Source organism: Monodelphis domestica, chromosome 1, assembly GCF_027887165.1.
Source record: "Monodelphis domestica isolate mMonDom1 chromosome 1, mMonDom1.pri, whole genome shotgun sequence".
Lineage (NCBI taxonomy): Eukaryota > Metazoa > Chordata > Mammalia > Didelphimorphia > Didelphidae > Monodelphis > Monodelphis domestica.
The window spans coordinates 364,936,450-364,946,385 of record NC_077227.1 but is presented as its reverse complement, the minus strand read 5'-3'; positions in this window follow the sequence as shown (position 1 = coordinate 364,946,385).

Below are 9,936 nucleotides of genomic sequence, written 5' to 3'. Positions count from 1 at the left end.
AACTCAGCCTTAAAATGAATGGATTAAAAGTCAGAATCCTGTGATGTATTATTTACAAGAAAAACATTTAAGGTAAGTGAACACATATGGAATAAAAATAGGGGGATGGAGCAGAATCTTTTGGACTTCAACTGAGATAAAAAAAACAGGAGTAGTAATTATGATCTCAGAAAAAGGCAAAAATTGATATAATTAAAAGAGTTAAGGAAGGTTATTTTATCTTGAAATACCCCCACATCACCTTCTGCATAAAAGATAAAGAGAGGGCTGGGGTAAGTTCTCAGGGGCTGTCTGAGAGTCCCACAGTATTAACACTGAGGACAGTGCAAGACCTTGGCAGTGAGACTCGAGGTTGAAGAGCACAGAGTTGGGAAGCAGAGTTCAGTGCTTGGGCAGAAACAAGGCTTGGACACAGTCAAGTCAGCAGGGGTGGAAATATAGCCTCAGGGCAAGATGCTTTAAAGCATGTACTACACAAAGAACATCACATATCTACATGTCCTCACTCAGGCTTCTGACAGGGAAGGAAAGATACTACAAAAGCAAAGCTCTTCAACACAGAAGTTAAGAAAGCAACAGCCACCAACATGTAGGAACCCCAATCCAATAGTGGCAAAAGAAATAAGCAAAAGCAAGACAAACAAACAAAAATTTTGACCTTGGAAAATTTCTATGGAGAAAAAGATCAAAATACAGAAACAATAGCAGAGAGTGACAAACAGCAAATTCATCCAAAGTTTCCAAAAACAATGGAAATTCATCATAAGTTTTCTAGGAACTCAAAAAGAAGTTCAAGAACCTTGACTATAGACTGAAAGAGAATTTAACCACTTTTTGTATATTTTAAGTTAACCAATCAAGAACTTGGAGCTGCAGGAGAGACTACTTCCTGTGAGAGAGACTGACTTTCTGAATCTTCATAAAGTTAGATCCTGCCTCTTTATGATTCCTCATTTTCATTCATTTTATTTACATTAAGAGATTTATCCACTGGAGATCATCTATTCCTGACAGCTGTGTTCCTGATTGTTGAAGTCCTAAATATATCAAATTTATTGAGAAGAGCTAATCTGAGAAGCTAAGATCTATCTATTGTCAGCCTGCAGCCTCTTGTCTGGACACTGTGGAAAACTTTTCCAGTTCCTCCTTATTATCTGAGTTACCTGAACTATATATTTCCTTTACAAAATATTATTTTGGTAGGGGGCAATAGACAGGTTAGCTAGGTAGATTTTGGGGTTCAGAGATAGAATAGTTCAAGAAACATCAAGTGCCAGAAGAGAACCCTGTGAAGGGCCATAGTTTTGGGGGACATATATAGCTAAGAGAAATTTCCTTTGACCCTCCTTCCCTTTACCTCTTTCAATCTTTATAAATAAAACTTTTGTTCATATGAAAAAACAGTCAGACTGTGCTTTATCTCAGAGTTAGGTCTGAGGCATTCCAGTCTGACTTTCCAGCCTTGTCCAGACTGGGAACTTTAGATTACTCCATCCTACTTAGTCTAACAAAATCAGGAATGTCTACACCCAAACTTAAGGATTAAGTATCTAGGAGGATAGCCTATGACAGACATGTGCTACCAAATGACAAATCAGAAACAAGTGACAGACCCTGGGCTTTCCTAAGTCAAACCTAAGATATTATTGGTACATGTGAGACACAGGAAAGTGATGTAAAACCATCTATATATTTCATGTCACTTCTTCTCTCCAGCTTCTTTGATGGCAGAAAGGTGGCTGGCAGCAGCTTGCTGAGCGAGTCAACATCTTGACGTGGTGGCTGCTATTGTCTAGGTTTAGGGGTGAGTTTTTCTTTATACAGTACTGGAGGAAGTCTAACAACCTAGTTCGGTGAGGCATCTTCTCTGAGATCTCTGGGAGTTTTAATCTGATTTCTTTCTCTTTTACCTTCCCAACAGTATCCACTTAGAAGCCTCTAATCTTCTTCAGAAACCTTATGGCAGAGGATTTTGAACTCCCCCTGGCACAGGTCAGGCGGGAAAAATCCTATACCTTCTCCCTCTCTCTTCTCCTTGATTTCTTCCCTATATATCGATTAAACCACCATATATTTCCAAATTGACTTGGGTATTTTTATTTGGGATATCCCCTTGTGACCAAAAATTAAATTTAGATTAGGTCATGACCCTAAATTATTCTTACAAGGCAGAGACACTAGAGTTATCAAATTAAGATATTAAAAAGTGGTACAACTAGAGGCAGAGTCAAGATGGTGGCTTAGAGGGAGAAAAAGTTCAGACCTCCACAAACCCTTTCTCATTTATAAAAACACAATGCTTCGAGGGTACTGAAAACCAAATCTAACAATAGGACACAGCCTGGGAACTCTCCTGCTAGATACAACTTAAAAGGTACACCCCCCCCCAAAAAAAAAAACCCTGAATTCAATAACACGAGTTTAAGGGGAGGGAAGAAGGAAGGTTCCAGGACACCTTTCCCACCTACACTGCTGAGCCTTCAGTGGTGGGTAAAATCTCTGTGTGGGCATGGGCACTAGTCTGGAGGGAGTATCTTGCTGGCACAGCTGTGCCAAGCTTGGACTATTGAACACAGATAGTGAGGAGGCAAGTGTAGGAGAAGCATAGAGAAGGCCTTCTAGTTGCAACCATGACAATTCATCTTACCCACCATCCCTTCCTTCTTGAGGTTTTGGCCTCAGGACACATCCAGCTTTGCATATCAACTCCTCTCTGGCTCAATCTTATCAATACAGCAGATAAGTATTCAGAGGACAGGCAAGCTCAAGCTCCAAGATCCATCCCACACAGACTGCTCTGAAAGCCTTGCTGACTAAGCTCCAAGGCCAAAGACTATTACTTTGATAACATGGTGGGAAGCCAGCTCCTTTTCTGCTTCTGTTGACATCTGGGGGAGATCTGACATCAGTTTTCAACCTGACCAATTAGTAGATCAGAGAAGAAGCCCCTGCAGGACAGAATAGCTCAAATGCAGAGATAAGCACATAATCAAAGGAGCAAGATTATAGACAATTGCAGTGGGAAAGAAGGGAAAAATATGAGTAAACCAGAGAAAAAGAAGAAAAAATTACAATCAACAGCTTCTATTCAGGCAATGAACAAAGATTAAATGGAACTGAGGAAGACCAAGGAACACAAAACAAAAACACAGAAAATCCAGTGAATTTGACACAGACTTTGGAAGAACTCAAAATACAATTTAAAACACAATTAAGAGAGGCTGAAGACAACTGGGAAAAGAAATCAAAAAGCAAAATAAATCATCTGGAAACAGAAAATAGTATCTTGAAAGCCAAAATAAATAAGTTGGAAAATGAGGCAAAAAATATTACCAACAAGTGCAAAAGAGCAGAAATAATAAATGAAAAGTTTTCAAATCATAATGCAATAAAAATAATAATTAGTATGGGTACATGAAGAGATAGAGCAAAAATTAATTTGAAATTAAAGAATATGATTTTCCAAAATTAGTTAAAGAACAAACCATAGAAACAATAATTTCATTGAAGAAAATGATAATGATGAAACATCCTTTCAAAACCTATGGGATAGAGCCAAAGCAATACTTAGGGGAAAATTTATTATTCTTGAGTTCATTTATTAACAAATTTGGGAGGGCAGAGGTTAATGAATTGGGCATGCAAATTAAAAAACTAGAAAGAGAAAAAAATTAAAAATCCTCAGATGAAAACTAAATTTGAGATACTAAAAATTAAAGGAGAAATTAATAAAATTGAAAGTCAGGGAACTGTTGATGATTTAATAAATAAGACAAGAAGCTGGTACTTAAAAAAAAAACAAATAAAATAGACAAAATACTGGTCAATCTGATTTAAAAAAAAATAAGAAAACCAAATTGACAGTATCCAAGATGAAAAGGGAGACCTCTCCTCTAATGAAGAAGAAATTAAGGCAATAATTAAAAACTATTATACCCAATTATTTGGCAATAAATATGACAATCTAGGTGATATAGATGAATATTTACAAAAATATAAATTGGTTAGATTAACAGAAGAAGAAATAGAATACCTAAATAATCCCATATCAGAAAAAGAAATTGAACAAGCCATCAAAGAACTCCCTGAGAAAAAATCCCCAGGACCAGATGGATTCACAAATGAATTCTATCAAACATTATGACACAAGTATGGTGCCAGGGGCAAAGTCCACCCCAGGGTTTCCCAACAGGTGGTTAATGATTAGTCAAAATAAATAACAAATGAAAGAAAGCTTAATCATTATGGCCATGGGACTGCTTTGCATATGAAATTTTCTCCACCATCCCCAGGTTTGGTTTTTATTTTTATACCCATTTTCTTGGCACACAAACACATTACCCAACACACATGTTTAAAGAGAGATAATTGGAAAAGTGATACATTAACTTTTAACAAATCACTTGATTAACATTCTATATTATTATATTGTGGTTACAGACAGCATACAAGATAAATGATTTTGTCACAGGTGGCTTAATTGTCTCATTGCCCTGTGAGAAGTTTTGAGCTTACAAACAATCAAGGAAAATTACTTATTACTTTTATTAAAATGGAACAATTAATCAATTGTTCTTAAAAGAATTCAACAAGCATATCATTGAGGTTGAGGGGTACTTGGAACACAATTCAAATTTAGTATTAGACTGGTCATTTCTCAGGTTTTCTACTAGGGAGTTTCTGAGTTACTGATTTGTGTAATCAAGTCACTGAGGCATATTGAAGCTTTATGTACTTGTACTTATTGTATGGGCCTCTATGATTGATTTATGTGTTAATTTCATGAGAATAAATTTCTGTAAGTGAGAAAGTTTTGGGCTTGGCTTGTAGCTAAGGATTCACTAGCAATTAATTACCAAAGTAAAAGTTAACCCATGATAGTCCTTTGGGATAGGGTTTGAGGGTCTGATCTTTTGGAGATCTTTTATAGAATTAGGGTACAGGTATTTTGCTCTTGCATTATTCCTTTTGAAACTAGAAGGAATAGTAATCATGTCAATTCATAGGTAAGGGGTATTGATGAGAAAAGACATGTAAGGGGGATTGAGTGGGCAAATACATCTTGCCAAGGACCACTCTGTGGCCTCCTTAGCTACCACACATGACTCTGTCAAGGTGTCATGGCCTGATGGCTCCTAGAAGTATGGTATTAATTCTAAAGCAAAACAGGTCAAAAACAAAGAAAGGAAATTACAGACCATTCTCCTTATGAACATAAATGCAAAAATAGAAAGAACAACTAATCCCATTATTATATAAACTATTTGACAGAATAAGCAAAGAAGGAGTTCTACCAAATTCCTTTAATTACACAAGTATGGTACTGACTCTAAAGCCAAGCAGGTCAAAAACAGAGAAAGAAAACTATAGACTAATCTCCCTAATGAACATAGATGCAAAAATCTTAAATAGAATACTAGCAAAAAGACTACAGCAAGTGATCATGTAGGTTATTCATTATGACCAGGTGACATTTATACCAGGAATGCAAAGATGGTTCAATATTGAGAAAACCATCCATATGACTGACCACAATAACAAGTAGACCAACAGAAATTATATGATGGTCTCAATAGATGCAGAAAAAGCCTTTGACAAAATACAACTCTCATTCCTATTGAGAACACTAGAAAGTATAGGAAAAGAAGTGTCTTTCCTAAAAATAATAGACAGTATAATTTAAAACCATCAGCAAACATCATCTGCAATGGGGATAAACTAGAAACATTCCCAATAATATCAGGAATGAAACAAGAATGCCCATTATCACCTATATTATTTAACATGGTACTAGAAACACTGGCAGTAGCAATTAGAGAAGAAAAAGAAATTGAGAATATGAAAATAGGCAATGAGGAGACTAACCTATCACTCTTTGCAGATGTTTTGGTGGTCTACTTAAATAATTCTAGAGAATCAACTAAAAAACTAGTGGAAATAACAACATCACCAAATTTTCAGGATACAAAATAAATTCACATAAGTTATCAGCATTTCTATTTATTTCCAACACACCTCATCAGCAAGAATCAGAAAGTGAAATTCCATTTAAAATCACCCTGGACAGTAAAATACTTAGGAATCTATCTGCCCATACAAACACTGGAACTCTATGAACACAACTACAAAACACTTTCCACACAACTAAAAATAATAATTGAAAAAACTTAGCTGATTTCTGAAACCTAGCTTGACTCAATCAAGACAGTCTCTGATAAATACTCAAATCCCCTCTTTTGGGACAAAAATCCACTATTTGACAAAAACTGCTGGGGAAATTGGAAAACAGTATGGGAGAGATTGGGTTTAGAACTATATCTCTCACCCTACACCAAGATATACTCAGAATGGGTAAATGACTTGAATATAAAGAAAACTATAAGTAAATTAGGTGAGCACAGAATAGTATACTTGGCAGATCTTTGGGAAAGGAAAGATTTCAAGACCAAGAAGAGTTAGAAAAAATTAAAAATGTAAAATAAATAATTTTGACTATATTAAATTGAAAAGTTTTTATGCAAACAAAACCAATGCAACCAAAATTAGAAGGGAAGCAACAAGTTGGGGAAAAAACTTCATAACAAAAAACTCTGACAAAGGTCTAATTATTCAAATATATAAGGAGCTAAATCAATTATGCAAAAAATCAAACCATTCCCCAGTTGAAAAATGTGCAAGGGACAGGAATAGGCAATTTTCAGATAAAGAAATCAAAATTATCAATAAGCACATGAAAAAGTGTTCTAAACCTCTTATAATTAGAGAAATGAAAATCAAAACAACTCTGAGGTATCTCCTCACATCTAGCAGATTGACTAATATAACAGTAAAGAAAAGTAATAAATGTTGGAAGGAATGTGGCAAAATTGGGACATTAATGTATTGTAGGTGGAGTTGTGAATTGATCCAACTATTCTGGATGACAATTTTGAACTAAGTCCAAAGGATGCTAAAAGACTGTCTGCCCTTTGACCCAGACATAACACTTCTGGGTTTGTACACCAAAGAGATAATAAGAAAAAAGACATGTACAAGAATATTCATAACTATGCTCTTTGTGGTGGCAACAAATTGGAAAATGAGGCGATGCCCTTCATTTGGGGAATAGCTGAACAAATTTTGGTATCTTTTGGGGATGGAATACTATTGTACTCAAAGTAATAATTAACTGGAGGAATTCCATGTGAACTGGAATGAACTCCAGGAATTGATGCAGAATGAAAGGAGCAGAACAAGGAGAACATAGTACACAGAGACTGATATACTGTGGTATAATTGAATGTAATGAACATCTTTACTAGCAACAATGCAATGATCTAGGACAATACTAAGTGACTCATGGAAAGAACACTATCCACATTCAGAGGAAGAACTGTGGGAGTAGAAATACAGAAGAAAAACAACTGCTTCATCACATGGGTTGATGGGGATATGATTGGGAATATACACTGTAAACAATCACTCTAGTGCAAATATCAATAATATGGAAATAGATATTGATCAATGACACATGTAAGACCCAGCAGAATTGTGTGTCTGCTATGGGAGGGGGTTGGGAGAAATGAGGGAAAGAACAAGTATCTTGTAACCATAGAAACATATTTTAAATTAATTAATTAAATAAAAATTTTCAAATATAAATAAAAACAGAAATGAAAAGGAAAATAACTTCCTAAGAAAGAGTATCAAATTAAATTAAAAATCAACTTCCAAATGGAAAAAGTAAATATAAAAAGTAGTTTCAATGACTGAAATGAACATAAAAACATATTCAAAGTCTGTCCACTGCAATTTTATCTCTTTATTTTTTACTTCTACTTCTTCTTTATTAAATAAAATGCCAAAACAATCTTTAATCATCCCAAATGACATTTTTTGTTAATTATGCAAAAAAAGGTTTTTTTGAATAAGACAGTGCTATATTCAAATAAGAACTTTATGTTGATCTAAATGTCAGAATAGAGAGAGTCCTGAAACTGGAGTCAACTTTCATATGTCTCAGTTGGTTCATATATAAAATAGGAATTATAGTAACAACTCCTCTCAAGGTTACTGTGAAGATAAAAATGGACAATATATGTAAAACACTTTTCAAACCTTGAAGTACTATATAAGTTCTAGTTGTTATTATCATTGTTGTTCTTTCTGCTTATTAGTTCTAAGACTATTTTTTTATTTTCAATGATGTATTCAAATAGCAATCACCTTTATATATTCTAGAGGCATTTAAAATTAAAATATATCATTTCATTAAGCATTTGTTTCTCAGGATTTTGAGAGGAAATGTCACTTTAGAAGTTATCTCCAAATGGGATATTTTGAAAGACAACTTCATTTTCTATATTTCATTATATCTATATATCTAGTGTGAAATAAGTAGATGTATTTGACAGCTTCAAAATAGCTTTATTCAATTCGATTTAGAATGTAATTATAAACTACCTGCTATATGTTAATATCTCTGCTAGGCACCTAGGAAAATAAGACAAACCAAATCATTCCTTTCCCTCAAAAAGCTTACTATATTCTGGTTCATATAGATCAGCAAAAGACAGGGCTAATAAGTACAGAGATGAGAGTTGAACTACGACTCTAAGACTCACAATCCAAGCATTCTTAACCTGGAAATCCCCTAATGTTTCCTGTGCATTCCACTTTCACATATAATAAGGTTAGAAAAGTTGTGATATGAGATTCAGATTTTAAGGTTTTTAAAAGGCATACAGAAGAATGTATATATTATCCTAGATTCAAGACAGGATTAATTAGTGCTTCAATTCCTGAATAGACTGGTTAGTTTCTCATATTAAAAAATTTGTTCTAATATTATGTATTGCATTGGAGATAATTTTCAGTGAATCATTTCCCAAATGTACTCAAGGAAGGTTGTACAGAGTCATTGTCACTATAGAGAAGGAAAAAACCTGAAAACCTTTTATGTTGAGAGTAAGTACAATATGTCAAAGAAAATGCATTTGAATATAGTATCATTTTATATCTCATCTCATCACATCTCACCATACCATATTATATCACATCAATCACACCATATTTCACCAAATCATGCTATGTTGTATATCAAATGATGACTTATCACAGCATGTCATATGATGCAATGTACTATCAGATTATATTATCATATACTACATGTTAACATGCTATCATATTGTACATTATTCTATTCTTCCCTGCATTTATCATACTCTGTCTTATCTATCTTATCTTATTATATAATGTTATATACTTATTGTACCTTGCTGCATAGGATTATTTTGTTTTGCATTAGACCATGTTGTACTAAATTATACTATGCCATACTATGCCCTATGATATTATATGTCATATTATTTTTTGCTGAATTATCCTATGCCATATTGGATTATATTGAATTATGTTATATATATATATATATATATATATATATATATATATATACTATGTTATGATAAAATTATGGCATATTATAATATTCTATTCTATGCTACCCAATACAATACCTGATTATTTCATGACATTTTATTGTACTAAATTACATTTTATTTTATATTACATTTTATAATATGTTAAATTTTATTCTACTTCACTCTCTTTTCTACTCTTTTCTTAAAGATCTTCTTTCTATGCATGCAAAAGATTTAATTTGATAAATCATTAAATCATCTTTCTTTATTATATTCATTTACTGAGAGGCAGAGTAGAATTGTAACTAGAAACATACATATAGAATCAGGATAAGTGGAGATTAAAGTCTACCCCTGGATTATCTGATGAACATGGAAAAGTTATATAAATTCTCACATGCAACTTCCTGTTCTATAAAATGAATGTGATGATATTTGATATTGCCTTACTTCATTGGGTATATGTGAGCACCAAATGAAAATGAGAGAACACACACATACATACACATACACACTGTGGGTATGCACACATATA